Genomic DNA, 15,322 nt, shown 5'->3' with positions numbered 1-15,322 from the left:
GTATATGGGAGGGATAGGCCAAAGATGAGCTCCTGCCCAACCTCTATGTTGAAGAGGGGCAGAGCCAAATTACTTGTAAATGAGCCCAAGAGGCTCTGCTATGCTTCTAGTAAGCATCTTCCCAAAACAAGGCTTTGGGGTCTAGCTGTGCCCTTTTTGGCCCATGGAGGAAAAAATAGTGTATTTTTCTGAATTCTGACACATCTGAGCTTTTCAACTCTTAACCCTTTGTAAAACTGTGACCATCCTCTATGTTTTATCATCAGAGACAACTTGGCCTACAGTGAACCCAGAAACACATGGCTCTGGAAGTAAATGGATGAGGCAGCTTTTCAGAGGGCCCTGGGCAACAAAACACTTGTTACTTTGTGCAACACAAAGAAAATATATTTTTGTATACATTCAGTCAAAGTTCTCCCATACATTCAGGACTCCTTTTCTCCAGGCCATAAACTCTGCATCTCCTTTGCAGCTGGATTCCGTCTTTCTCATTTGGTCCTGCAATTAAACCAGACCCTTTTCATATGACAGCCATTCCCTCTTTTCTGCTCCTGTTTCTCATGGGCAAGTGTCTACCTGTACAATTTAGGTCTTGTTTAAATGCCTGTCCTGGCTCTGGAGCCCAGTGAAACAGACGCCTGTTTATGTGTCCCAGCTGAGTGTTGGTCTGGCTCTTTCACCTCTTTTAGGAGTCTATTTGTTCCCCAAGACGGGTATCTAGACCGGACCTATCAACCTGTACCTCAAATGTGTCCTGTGACTCTTCCATCATTTGCACAGCTGGGGAGGGTCCATGAGATGCAAGTTGCACAGACCTCCAGGTGAAGTTACATCAGCACGCTCGTGGGTCTTTTTATGACCCACCATTAACATTGATCTCAGTTATTTCCCTTTTTGGGGATTTTCGGTTGTCTCCCCATTCACTAATAAAAAGAATATTGGTCATGAATGAGGCTTAGAAACTCGTGCAAATGAAGAACTGGACCCATTGATGCAAAGGCAGCAGTTGCCTTCCTTAAATGAAACATCATCACAAAAACTCTTAATGTTGTGCTGTTGGTGTCACACCCTGGAGGACCTGGAAAGGTGTAATGTCAGACAGATGCTCAGTTGTTGCTCTCTCCTCCTCTGGCAGGGTACAGCTTTTAATACTGAGCCACAATGGGCACAGACAATGCGTTAATTCCTGCCTTAGCACTGTACTTGTTGGATTAAAGTGTGTTCTTTATATATATATTTTCTGGTTATTGTAATAGCATTTTGTGATCTTGAATATACTTAATTGTATTAGAAATGGTGTACTGGAACCTTTTTAATTGTTATTAATATGAAAATAAATAAAAAGGAGGAATTTTTTTTTTCCCCAGGAATAAATCGAATCCTCAACTGGAGTGCAGGGTCAACAGAGCCACAGGGTTGAGCTGCTGGCTGCAGATAGCATATATGTGTGTGCACAGAAGATACACACAAGTGTGCCACCTATATTTTCATTCCTACAGCTGTTCATTATTTGTATCTATTATACAGTGGAGAGAGCACAAATGTATGCAATTGAGACACAATAATGTAGGGATATGAAAGGAGCAATCCATCAGTTCAAGTGTGTTTGGGTTTAAGGAGAAGGGGATGTACTGATAAATACACTGATTTATTCTCACTAACTCTCGCTTTATTCTGAGGCTGGGCCGGAGCCACCAAAGCTGCTGGAGATGACAGTGATTTATATCAGCTGCAAGCTCTGGCCTGGAGCTTTTAAGTGCATGTCAAGCACCTCCAGCACTTTATGAATCTTTTTGGATGGAGTTTTCCAAATCAAAATCTGAGGGATATGCAAATCCATTAAGAAGACGAGCACATGCTCGACTGTGTTTTGTGTTTAGGGATTCCTATCATATTTATGTTCAGTTTTGACCATCTGGCTGTTCAGAGTCATGGGCTACAGCCTTGAATAGCAACCATGGTCTCATTCCAGAAGAACCAAAAGGTTCCTAAACACTGGTTGGCTTGTCATCTCCAGTAAGGAGATGACAGGACAGGTTGTTCTTTGCAGTCTCTTATTCTGGTGGTCAAGTTAAAGAGATCTCTTGACAGCTTTTAGAGCACTTTTTTCCCTGCATATTCTGGTGTTCTTACATAACAGAGACGTGGAGAGCCCCAGCAGAGAGCCAGAACAACCTGAGCACAGACTTTTTGGGTTATGCTGCCATCTCTTTATTACTCTTAATAGTATAGAAGTGTGAAATGTGGCATGCCCATGAATACAGCCCAAGATGAGGGCAAAGGAGGTGGGAGAGAGAGCAAGCCAGCAGCAAGGTGGAGGGAACACAGGGTTGGGACCCAGGGGCTGCATTCCTGGCTGTGCTGAGGACCTGGGGTAATTCCCTTCTTGTCTCTGCTTCCCGTCTATCCTTTGTGAAGTTAATTGTAATCTCACTGCAGCAGAGGGTAGGGGCTCTTCCAGGACCCACGAAGACAGTTGACCCTATTTGCCAGGATAAATAGGTAAAAATAATGGGAACAAGCCCTGGGAGAAGGTAGGGGCTGAGGGAGGAGGGGTGAGATGGGCTGGTTCCCAGATCAGGAAGGTCAAGGAGGGCTCAGAGAGGAGCTACTTGGCATGTGAAGGAACTGTTTCCCTGAGGGGTCCACTGCCTAATTTGCAGGAGGGAAGAATTATTTTCTTTTGGGTGAAGTTGACCCTGTCCCTTATTCTTATTGGAAAATAAAACTAATTTTGGAGCTTGAGTCTCAACTCTTCTGGTCAACAAAGATGTCACTGATAGCAGTCATCATCAGCCTACAGTATATCTTGCCTTGGTGCAGCACCCTGTATTATGGGTGCTGAATATCCACACATTTTGCTATTGTCATGATTTAATAAAAATTAAATTTTTATTGCTGTTTTAAGCTGTTATTGCATCCCCAGATTCCTCCTGTATGTCTTAACTATCAAGGAAACTTGCCAAATTTAAGCACTGGTACAAAGACAGTGAAGTTACAACAGCAAAGAAGGTGGATCCTTCTTACAGGTCTGGTCAAAGGCAGATTTTGTCAGTAAACAATTTCCTATAGGTTTGATTCCACTCCATGGGCTCTATAAGCAAGGAGTTCTTCAAGAAGTTTTATTCATTCCCAACTATTTGGTTACCTTGGTTTCCCTAATGTCCTGTACCCCTTTTTCCAACAGGGAATCAGGGTGGCTACCTCGAGAATAGATCTTTCCTCTTTCTATATTCTTTTCCAAGCCGCTGGCAGAGCTAGTGAGGGTCCTCCAGGATGTGCTGGAAACAGAAAGCTCCTTCCACTGTTTGTAGCTCAGTCTCTGCTACCCAAAAGCAGTGTCTTGCCTTTAGCTGGGAACGTGACTGCCTTCCCTGTGCATCTCACAGAGCCTGTTTTGTTCTCTCGCCCCTTTCAGAGTGGGACTGCACCTGGGAAAGAAGGATTGCAGCTCCTGGGACCCAGGGTCGCCCCTGGCACAGAGCAGCTCAGCAAAGTGTTGTCAAACACAGGCAGGGATCAACTTGCACTCTTTGTCCCTGATGCAAATGCTCACAGGAGGAGGTTGCTGCAAGGATGGGCTCAGCTCAGTGCTCAGCAGGTGAGTGGAGACTCGAGGGTTACAGGAGCAACTGGGTAGTGATGCTGACAGAGAGAGGGCAACTTTGCCTTTTGCTCAAGTCCTTTTCTCTGGTTGGACAAGTTCCAGAGCCAATTCTTACCCAATTTCCAGCTCAGAAAAACTCATCCACAGACTGAGGGGCTTGCCTGCCTATGTTCATCTAGTTGCTGCTCTGCTCTTAACTTGCTGTCATTGACCCCACTGGAAACTATTGCCTTGCTGGGATCAATGGGATCAGTGGGATGAGCTCCTGTAAGCATTTCCTAACTTACAGATCTCAAGACAAGCATAGCTAAAAGTCAAAAAAGTTAAAAGTGGCTGGCTTTGTTCCAGCTGAAGTGGGTTGTTCACACTGGTGTCTGAACTGGCAAACTGGTCAGGGCTGGGTGTGCAACATCTTACCCCAGAGCTGTGTGAAGCTGCTCGGGGCGAGGGGCTGACTGGAGGAAGGCATATGATTAAGCACAGTGTTAAGGCTGAATAGAAGTGACAGATCCAACTGCTGGTCCCACAGAAGCGCTGAAGAAAGAAGGAATTCTCTGTAAGAGTTCCTAAGAGGTTTATTGTTCCCTGGTGGTAAGGCTGCAGGATATCTCACTGAAAGGCTGGTCTCTCTGCAGAGACCTTGTGCCTCTGCAGTGACGGCTTTCCCAGAGCTGATGCCCATTTTCCCTCAGAAGCTTCCTGCCAGAGGTCCTTGCCTCCAAGGTTGTTGACCTGGCAGGTTGCCTGGCAGCCAAATGCCCTTGGTCCTTCCTGGATCATGGGACCATTGGATGATTGGGGTTGGAAGTGATCTCAGGAGGTCCCTATCTGACCTTCTGCTCCCCACAGGATCAGCTGTGAGATAAAACCAGCTTGCTTAGGGCTGCATATGAGATGTTGGATATTTGACTGCATTATCCAGACATTGCTGCTCTCCTGTACTGCCCTTTGACACCCTGGGCTCTATGGTTCCTTGGGTGGGCAGGTACAAACCTGTTTAACTATCAAACCTAGAAGCTTCCAGCCTTCAAGACTATTGAGGACGCAGAAGCTGTGCTGGCAGATTTGGCTGCCCCCAAGTAGCATGTTATTTTTCCCCAAACAGGATTTGCTTTGCCTTCTCCTCCCTTCTTCTTTCCCCCAAACGATCCTTTCTCTCTCTTACTCTTGTTATATATAATAGAAATAAAACTATTCAAAATAGATGTTTTCTGTTGGAGAGAAATATCCAGGGTACATGGGCCGATCACTCCATGATTGACATTTGTCTTTTCAAGATGTGTGGGAGATGGTTATGTGGTTTCAGGGTCAGATATCACAGAACAACCACTGACTCAACCATTGATTTCTCCTAAAGCATAGGAAAAAGTAATTGAAACTGAGGAATTCTTTGCTTAAGGATTTTATGGACACTAAGTGTTCCCCTGGATTCAGAGTCTAGGAGGATAGATCAATCAAGGAAAAAACCATGGAGGTCCATCACAGCAAATAAATCACTCATAGCTCAAGAAATTCACAAACTACAAATTGCTGTATTTATGGGAAAATGACAGTGTTTCCTTTTTCTTACACTTTTATTTTTGTAAGGTGTTGTCATAGATGGGACATGAGGCAGGAGGAACATTGTTATGTTCTGTTGTTGGACTTCATATAATTGTTTATGTCAGAAAAGACCTCTACGAACATCAAGTCCAACCATTAACTGAGCACTGCCAAGTCCACCACTAAACCATGTCTCTATGTGTCATGTCTACACATTTTTGTGTGCTTCCAGAGTCGATGACCCCACCACTTCCCTAGACAGCCTATTCTAATGATTGACCACGCTTTCAGTGAAGAAATTTTTCCTAATGTCCAATCTAAACGCCCTCTGGTGCAACTTGAGGCTGTTTCTTCTTGTCCTGTCAGTTGTTATCTCAAAAGAGACTGACTCCCACATGGATACAACCTCGTTTCAGGTAGTTGTAGGTAGTGAGAAGGTGCCTCCTGAGCCTCCTTTTCTCCAAACTAAACAGCCCCAGTTCTCTTACCCACTCATCTCAGGACTTGTGCTCCAGACCCTTCCCCAGCTTCATTGCCCTTCTCTGGACACGCTCCAGCACCTCAATGTCTTTCCTGTAGTGACAGGCCCCAGACTGAACATCTCTATTTGTCTGGTGGGATGAGTTACCACATGCCCTTGTGTCTTGGCTTCTCAGTTGCCCATGCACGATATGATTGTTTGGGGATCATGGCCCTGAGCTTCTTTCCTATGGAAATGCTGGTGTTGGGTGTGGCTGGTGCATCTCTGATACTGTGCATGTCCTGATGTGCATGGCTGCAGTGTGGGTACATGCAGACCCAGACACTCAGAATCACCTCTGTGTCCATATTGCCTTTATTTCTATGCTCTCAAACATGCTCTATTTCCTTCAGTGGAGCACTGATCGTCCTTTTTGTTGTCCCCATAGATCTCAATATCATTAATACTCTATAGATCAGGCACTAACTTTGGATCAGGAAATGCCCATGTGTGATTGTAATGAAAATCTGAGGAGTTTATTCAGGCTGGGTTCACACAGAAGGCTCTTTCATGACATACCACATATTTCCTCCCAACCCCTTTTTTGACTGACTACTTGTGCATTTCCTCCTCCCTCTCCTTTTCCCCTTCAGGGAAACCTTTAAATAAAACCTTTCCCAGACTGTCATTTGCCTCTAGAGCGCTGTTGAAAGCTTGCAGTGGCGCTGTTCAAACAGCAGCTGGGTCACCCTGTACCACTCACCATCACACGTGGGGTTAGTCTGCTCATACTGATCCATGGAAGAAGAAGCAAATAAAAAAAAGCCTCATTGTGGAGCCTGACTTGAGATCCGCAGGATTAGGTCTGTTAGCAGTGCTATATGCAACCCTGACATGCAATCAGCAAAGGAAAATATTCATTATTACCTGACTGTCAGCTGAAGACAATTTCAATTATTCTGGCATTTCAATGGATGAAGAAGCCCTTTAGGCTGGCTCATGAGATTAGACTTAAAGGCTCTGTAAATTAAGAAAGTTGCAATCAGTGTATTATCTGACAGGCAGCTGTGGAATATACTCCAACAGGGAAGGGAAGGAAGAAAGAAAAAAAGAGACAAATTGCTATATTCAGGTTGTGGTTTTGATATATCAATTTACAATTTTAACATATGCATTTGGGAAATAATTGTTTTGCATTACTTAAATCAGCTTTAACAGCAACAGTGTGAAGTTTTCAACTTCCTACAGCTTGAAAGGTCAGTTTTTCTTTTGCCTTGCACTTTCTTTGACAGACTAGTTTGGGTTAAGAGGAGGAAAAAATTTAAGCATTGCCGGAAGAACAAATCTTTCTGAAACTTATTCAAATATTATAATATATGGCTGTTGATCATAAAATTCCATTAAGAAGCAACATCTGTAATGTCCCTCAGGTTAATTTCTGTAATATGATCTCAGCCTTCTTTTGCTAGATATGCACGGATGTGGTAATTGTGACCATATTTGGCCTTTACCGCTCCTGTCTGACGTGTTAGGGAGAATAATTTGTATCATCCTATCTTGCACTGCTAGGGCTTTTATCTCCAAGTTTCCCAAACTGTTTCAACATCTTTACAAGCAGCAGTGAAGAACCTGTTTGCTTCCCCCAGTTATATGACTCCCCCTGGTCAGAAATGCTGACTGCTGAAAAAACAGGTAAATTTCAGGTACTTTTGGTGAAGAAAAAGTACAGTTTAGTGACAGAGTGTGTTTATTCTGGTGGGGTGGGATTTTAAGTTCCAGGAACTCTACATAGAAAAGACAGTTCCTCTGGCAGGGAACTGATGAGTTGTGACATAGAACAGTTGGTGAACCACAGTGGTTGATTTGTGGCAAGGAGGACTTCAGGAGAGTCAGGGAGTGGGAAGGTCTTGTTGAAGGCTGGACCATCTCCCTTTTAGCTGCCAGTGAGGTTGAGAAAGTGCATTTACCACAGAGCTCCCTGCAGCCACACAATGTAGATATCAAAGTGATTACAGCCCAATGAGACAGATTATATACCTCTAAGTTGCCTTTGGTGGCGTTCACTCTGCAGTTTAAGAGTGAATGTCCAGCTATTGACCCTCAACCTTCCTAACCAGTGTAGTTTTGTATGGCCTGTGTAATGAAAAAATGTCCAGGGGAGACTCTGGACAGAGTCTGAATTTATGAGTGCAGTTGAAGGCATATTCTCCTGTGGTGCAGTTAAAATTCAATGTCTTAAGAGACTTTCATATTCTTGCTACTAGTCTTCACTCTCTGGTATGTGTGACAAAAGAAGTTCAGTGGTTTCCTCGGCAAATAGCCTTATGACTGCTCCATAAAGGCTGATAAATCCTGAATTTTGTGCTTTTAAGGCACTTTTATGCCCACTCTTTTATATATCTTTTATATGTGGGTGAAACAATGAACTGGAAGCAAGATACCACCCTTTTTCTCTCATACATCCTGCTTGAGCCCAGGCCGAAGACTAATTCCTGCACATGATTCATCTTACTTATGTTTAGATGTTTACAACATGGAGGGAAAAATCTTAGATTCCCACTGCAGTCAATAAGGAGAAAGAGATAATCCAGGAATCCAGACTGTTTTATCCTAAGGTGGACACTTTACTTTGGGCAGAGAAGTCACGATCTAGAAGTTCCTGTTTCTTTTCAGCAGCTGTAAAAACCTTGACAATGAGCTCACATTCACTAGGTGAGATAAATACCACTCCATTCCATACCTGCAGAATGTTAGATCATACAGCCTCCAGTACAGAGCTTGTGTCTTGCCATGGACATGTAGAGTAGAAATAAGCGTTGGTAGATCTTGGCTGGAACAGCTAGAGAAGATGACAGCAGCTATGATTGTCATAACAGCAGCAACAGCAGCCATAGATCTGATGCAAGGATCCATCAAATATAAGATTTTCACTACCCATCATCCTTAATAACTTTCACTTATCAACCTAATTTTAATCTCATCAACTTTAGTGCAGACTTCATTCACTTCTGTGAAGCTCTTTTCAAATGACAATAATATAAATATGACTTTGATCTGTAGATCAGGTGTTACCAAGAAGATTGGCATCTGCAGGTTTTACTTCCTGGTTGTGACCTGCTTCTGGATTAATAAAATGATGTGAGTAACATCTTGGAAGTTGCACTTTGAATATTGGAATACAAAGGTCCAAATTTCCAAGCACAACTACTGCGTCTCAGAGTTCCTGGTTTTGAATGGCTTGAACTTGGATGCCTTCAATGAATTTGATTTCTGAGTGCCCTCTCTCTGAATTCCAGGCTCTGATAAAAAGTCTGAGGTTGGCAACACACAAACAGACCCTCCAAATCTCTGACTACTTTGAGAAATCTTGGCCAGGGATCACTTAATGCTCCTAAAGCATCCAATAGGCACCTTGCATATTACACACTTTTATTTTATATTCAAGTGAGATTTTGACCTATATGTGAGAAATAAATAATTTTGAAAGTTGAGATACAGTATTTTTTACTGACAATTCTTTTGAAATATTCAACATTGCCTGTGCTGTTTTTCTCTCTTTTTTTCTTCTCCCTGAGTTTGGCTAGCAAAGCTGTAAACACATCCTTAAAAAAACGAAAACCTCACTAGCAATTTACCCCACAGTTATGCATCTTTCTGCTTTAGAGAACATTTAGCTAAAATTAGATGACAGCTCTATACCCTTAGAACCAGTGTTATGTTTTTCCTCCATTTCTGATCTACATAATTCAAAACAAGGAAATGTTAGCAGGTAAAACTGCAGGGTAAAACCTTTGGCTGCTGGAAATATTTGCATTTATTAAGTTAACAACTGTAAAGCAGATATGCACATCTTTAGACTTCCTCATTCTTGCCTTATTAAAAAAGATCTTTGAAATTCAAAAACTTCCATGTAAATGTTGTGGAGGCTTTTTTTCCTTTCCCCTGATGCAGATGATTGTACTTGGGTGGCTTAAAAAAACAGAACCTGGATCCAGGAACCTCAGTACATCAATGATGGTTAAAATCCAGACTTGGTCTGGATCAAAAACTGGCAATGGCTGCGATGAGGGTCTCCACCACCAACTCCCTCAGATTCATGAGCTGGAACTTTTCCATGGTGAACAAACATGTTAGAGAAACTGGCTTGTCTTGATCCATTTGCTTGGAGGTAGGAGAGTGCTTACTAAACCATATCCCCAAGTGTCACATCCACACACCTTCTGAACACTTCCAGGGATGGCGATTCCACCACTTCTCTGGACAGCTTCAGTCTGGATCTGGACCACACCTTGACACCTTCTCCAGGAAGGGTGCCCATCAGAAACTTGTGCAGACCAAAGGTGACTTATTCACAACTGTTTTACCATATGAGGAGCTCAGACACATGAGCATGTGCCCCATCCCTGGAAGTGTTCAAGGCCAGGTTGGATTGGACTTTGAGCAACCTAGTGTAGAGGAAGGTGTTCCTGCCCATGACAGGGGGTTGGAACGAGATGATCTCTAAGGTCCTTTCCAACCCAAACCTTTCTGTTATTCATGTCAGTGAGAGCTGGGGCAATGCAAACCTCATGAATTTCAACAAAGGAAAGTGCAAGGTCCTATACCTGTGTCACATCAATCCCAGCCACGCCTACAAGCTGGGCAGAGAATTGATTGAGAACAGCCCTGTGGAGATGAACTTGGGGGGTGATGGTTGATGAAAAACTGAATACGAGTCAGCAGTGTGGGCTCACAGCCCAGAAATCCAATGGAATCCTGGGCTGCATCAAAAGGAGTGGGGGCTGCAGGTCAAAGGAGAGGGATTCTACCATTCTGCTGTGAGACCCCATCTACAGTGCTGCATCCAGTTCTGGTGTCCCCAACATAAGAAGGGCATGGAACTGTTGGAGAAAGTCCAGAGGAGGCCACAAAGTTGATAAGGGGCCTGGAGCACCTGCCCTGTGAAGGCAGGCTGAGAAAGTTGGGGCTGTTCAGCCTGGGGAAGAGAAGGTTGTGTGGAGACCTCACAGCAACCTTCCAGTGTCTGAAGAGGCCTCCAGGGAAGCCAGAGAGGGGCTCTCCAAAAGGAACTGTAGTGATAGCAAGAGAAGTAATGGGTACAAACTGAAAAAGGGGAAATTTAGGTTAGATTAAGTAGGAAGAAACTCTTTATTGTGAGGGTGGTGAGACACCTGAGGAACAGGTTGCCGAGAGAGGTTGTGAATGCCACAAACCTGGTGGTGTTCAAAGCCAGGTTGGATAAGACCTTGAGCAACTTGGTCCAGTGGGAGGTTGGGATTAGATGATCTTTAAGGTCCTTTCCAACCCCTTAACATTCCATGATTTTGTGATTCTATAAAAACCAATCTACCCTCTATTAGCTGTTGAACCAGAGCAAATGCCAGCTCACCTTCCAATGCCTTTTCATGCCTCCATCTGTATTTTTCCATGTTGAGTACATCTATATCATGCAAGATCATCCTTAAATCACAATTACACTAACTAATAAAGTATCCCTTGCGGCCTTTTGAAGAAGGTAGCAATCGATAACAGAGAATTAAACAAAACAAAAGACTAAAGAATGCTTCCCCTCCTATTTACAGAAGAAAATGACTCACAAGGGACAGTTTCTTATCTTTTCACAATACAAGGGTAATGCCCTTCATGGCAAACACCAGAGTTGGAGCTCAGACTTTTATAGGCATTGTGTGAAATGTATTTTCTCATGGGAAATGCTGGACTAGTCCAGACAAGCATCTGTTCTTTCTAAGGGGGTTGAGGCAAGGCTGAGGAATTTCGAAAGGACACCCCAATGGAGTTTTAATGCTTCATGGGATAACACCAAGTGACAGCTTTCAAAAGACTTGTTTAAAATTATTCTCATTTTGAAAAGAGAGAGAACTTGCTGCAGAATTTGACAATAGATGAGCAGCTAACTTTACTAATCCAACTTAGGGCTTCTTTTCCCCTACTTCCTTCTTTTACTTGGAATGGTGTCACTGAACCAATTAAATTGCAGGAGCTTCAATATAGCTAATGCTCTAAACCAATGTTTGAATTTTATACTAATTAAGGCCAATCCACTGTCACATTTTTTCTAATGTGAAGACTAGTGCCCACAGTAACTTGCTGAATTTAACATAAAAGCAAGATAAAACAATTAAAGTGGGAGAATATTTGATTAAGTAGCTCATTGATATATAGTGGCATAAATTGAAATGGATGAGACAGAGAATTTTTTTTAATGACAACCATATTTTATGTTCACTATCACAATCTTTGGGCTCTTTGTGCTTTTGTGATTAAAAAAAGGAGTTTAGGGATAGTAACTCTGGGATTAATTACTCTTGTCTTCTTTCTTAAGGCCTTTTTTTTTCCTTTTTCTGATTCATGTGGTAAAATATTAAGGTCCTATTGAAAAGTCAAATGGAGTAAGTATATTGCTACAAACCAGTGGCTGTCTGACATAATTTAAACAACATTAATCCTGACAGTTACGCAGGGTGAAAAAACAAACACGCAGCGTTTTGTTTTGGTGACAGGGATTAAACCTCTCCTCGGGGTGGTTTCTGCACTGAAGCAGCTCACTGGGAGGGAGCCTCATGCACTGGAGGCATCAGCGAATGCTGTGGCTGCAGGATGGCAAAACTCATCTCACAGCAGGGAGAAGAAGGGATGGGGTCACTCTATAGGGCACCACCAGAGCAAGGAGCAACCCCAAAATTGCTGAGTCCCAGGTTCCTGGTTATTCCACCAGTCTCCACAGATGTCACACAGCATTTACCTCTGCTGGCTGGGATGGGGTAAGGAAGAGGGTTATTCCCCCTCTGCCTGCTCCCTGAAGGGTGCTTTCCACTCTGTTAGATGTACATTTATTCTCCCATGACACCAAAAAAGCAGGGGTGTTTTCCAGCCCTGCTTGCAATGGAGAGAGAGAGCAAAGCACAAAATAATTTAGGTGGCATTTTATGCAGTGCAAATGTTAAGGGACTTGCTCAATGACATGTTAAAAATAAGTGGCAGACCAAACCAACTACAGAGAGACGATCATTGAAGAGTACCCTGCAAACCACAGGGACACGTATCCTACCAGCATGCCCTGTATACTTGGGATACATCTACCTAAGGCTTCCTTGCAGCCTTTTTACGTGGCTCTGAAAAAAACCAACAAACTGGAGTAGAGGGTGAAAATCACACTTAGTCTCCTATAAATGTTTAAGTGTTCGTAAAAGGGAGGAGAATGTTCATTGTTTGAAAAAGGGAGGGGTGGACTTGTCGGTCTCCATGTGCACAGACACATATGTACATTTTCACTTTCAGGCTTGTAGCGATGCCTACATAGACTCCCATGCAGGAGGAGTTCAAAAGGATAACTTGTGTAGTGATTCAGGATGGTGTCTCGCAGCTGGTCACCCTGGCAAGGTAAAAATAAGACTGGAGAAAAAGAAAGAAGTACAGGAAAGAGTCATAGAATCATAAAAAGCCTTGGTTTGCAAGGGACTTTAAAGATCATCTACCAGAGTCATCTATCAAGTAAGCTACCTGATTAACAAATATAAGCCCGTGAAAGGGTTTTGTTGTTGTTGGGAGAGTGTTTAAATAGTTATTGCACTTTCCAGCAAGGAGGTGGCAACAGCAGAAACCCAAGGCAAAGTTATACCAGATAGAGCAGCCGATGAAATCAGCTCCTTTTTTTCTCAGCGTTCATTCCACTGCCAAACGTCCTCACCATGGAGTTGGGAGACTCCAGGGCCATCTGTTCGGCTTTTCAGAGACCTGATTTCAATAGTGGGGCTATGTTTTGTGGCATTTCTTCCCAGAGTTACCTTTTTGCAGGGACATCTGGTTGAAGGTCAGCTCAAACAAAAGTATTGCCTCTCAAAAGAGAAGCTAACTCGTGCCAGGAGCAGGGCTGAGTGAGGAGAGAGAGGAACAAGGAAGATACATTTTTCACTCATTTGGTTTGTGCCTTACCAGTCCCTTCCCTTCTTTCCTTGGGGCATGTTTAGGGCTGTGGCATCCAGAGGAACTTGAATGCACCTTTTACTTTCAGCACTTCTCACCCCAGGGATTCAGAAATCACAAGCCAAGCTCTTCAAAATTACAAGATTGGGCTAAAAGCCATGAAACAGCTGTAAAAATTACATTTCAGGGGTCTTTCTCTTTGCCTTCTGTCTTCAGAGACTTATGTTTGTGTCCTGCTTGTTTCAGGATTTCTCTGCAGCAAAGTAAGGTCAAAACGCATCATTTTCCAGTTAAGTGTGAGACAGTCCTGTGGGAAAGAGCTGAAATTTTATGGAAAATATTGTTCCTACAAGGTACATTGTGGTGTTTGGCAAGCAAGTTTTTGCTCAGCATGAGGAATGAGACAGGTCTAACTCAGGATTCTCTATGATTCTTTGACTTTAGAGTCCATTCTTCGAAGGTGATGAAGATACCCTGCAAATGCTAAATGAGGATGCTCAGTCTGTCTTCATCCTTCAACCTCAGTGTTTTGAAGGGGGGGGAAGGATTTGATCTAGAAGCTGAAACAACAAAATCGTTTTCAAGGGACCTAAGCTCTGCTCAGTGATTCCCATGCTTTGCCAGTTAAGGTAGGATCGATCTTAAGTCATAGCACACTATAACTGGAAGGCTGGTGTGGCATCTCAGCTGGTCATCACACCTACAGAGAGACAAGTACTTCCACAGCATCTGTCCAGCCTTGTTAGACATCAGCACTGGCAGATAACGGGTTGCCTTCTGCAAGTGTTTGTTCCCTCAAAGTGATCCCAGAGAAAGCCTCAAAAGCTGCTTAAGTTTAGACTTTCACCCTTGTGTGGTTAAATTAAAGTGTCTCTAGTCTGATGCCTTGGAGTCAACATGTATATATTTCTCCCTCTTTTTCCTTGAAAATTCACAGGTATTAGTGCCAGAGATGCCCTGGGGGTGGGGGAAAACTGCTACTTTCAGTAAGGCTGTTGGCAATCCTTGGATGCAAGGAGTGCAGGAATGCATTAGCAGCAGAGACTTGTTCAGATCTTGAAAGGGTCCAGAAGATTTTTATCTTATTAGTGTGGCTGAAAAATAACATGTAGATGTATGTAGCACACTAACCATAGGGCTGTGTGTATAGGGTTGTGTGTAGGCATGCAGGCAAGCACACACACACACACAGAACCTCAACACACATATCTGTGCAGTTAAAATTAAAATTTATATTATTATGCTATTCAACACTACATACACACACACAAACAAAATAGTTCAGCCATACTAGCATGTCTTTGGTTTAGGACAAACAGAAGATGATAATATTGAGACCTTGCTGTACCACGGGAATTATAAATCCCTTCAACAGTCATGGCTGGGAAAAGATTACTGTGCTGGTAGCAAGTTTCCAGCTCTCAACTCTCCAGCCAAGGCGTAGTGGGACCTGGAAGCTGGGGTGGGATTATTGCTACCCAGTCGAGGGAAAAAAATAGTTGGAGACAGGCTTTCAGAACAGCCTTGAAGTACTTAATCCCACCCCAGCAGCTGCAGAGCAGTGGTGGTTATCACTGGTGGGGTTTACCCAGGGGGGGCCAAAGCTCAGATGGAACCACAGTGAGGAGGGAGCTGGGAAATGCTTTGGAAAAGCACTGGAGACTCGTGGCTGAGGCATGAATAAGAAACCACTGTTCGTGGCAGAGAGCAGCCAGGGAAAATTGTTAAATTTGATAAATGGATTTGAAGTGCCCCTTTGGTGGCTGCAG

The sequence above is a fragment of the Pipra filicauda genome, unplaced genomic scaffold (assembly GCF_003945595.2).
Source record: "Pipra filicauda isolate LSUMZ 115617 unplaced genomic scaffold, ASM394559v2 scaffold119_size3216105_pilon, whole genome shotgun sequence".
NCBI classification, from domain to species: domain Eukaryota; kingdom Metazoa; phylum Chordata; class Aves; order Passeriformes; family Pipridae; genus Pipra; species Pipra filicauda.
This window is presented reverse-complemented; position numbering follows the sequence as displayed.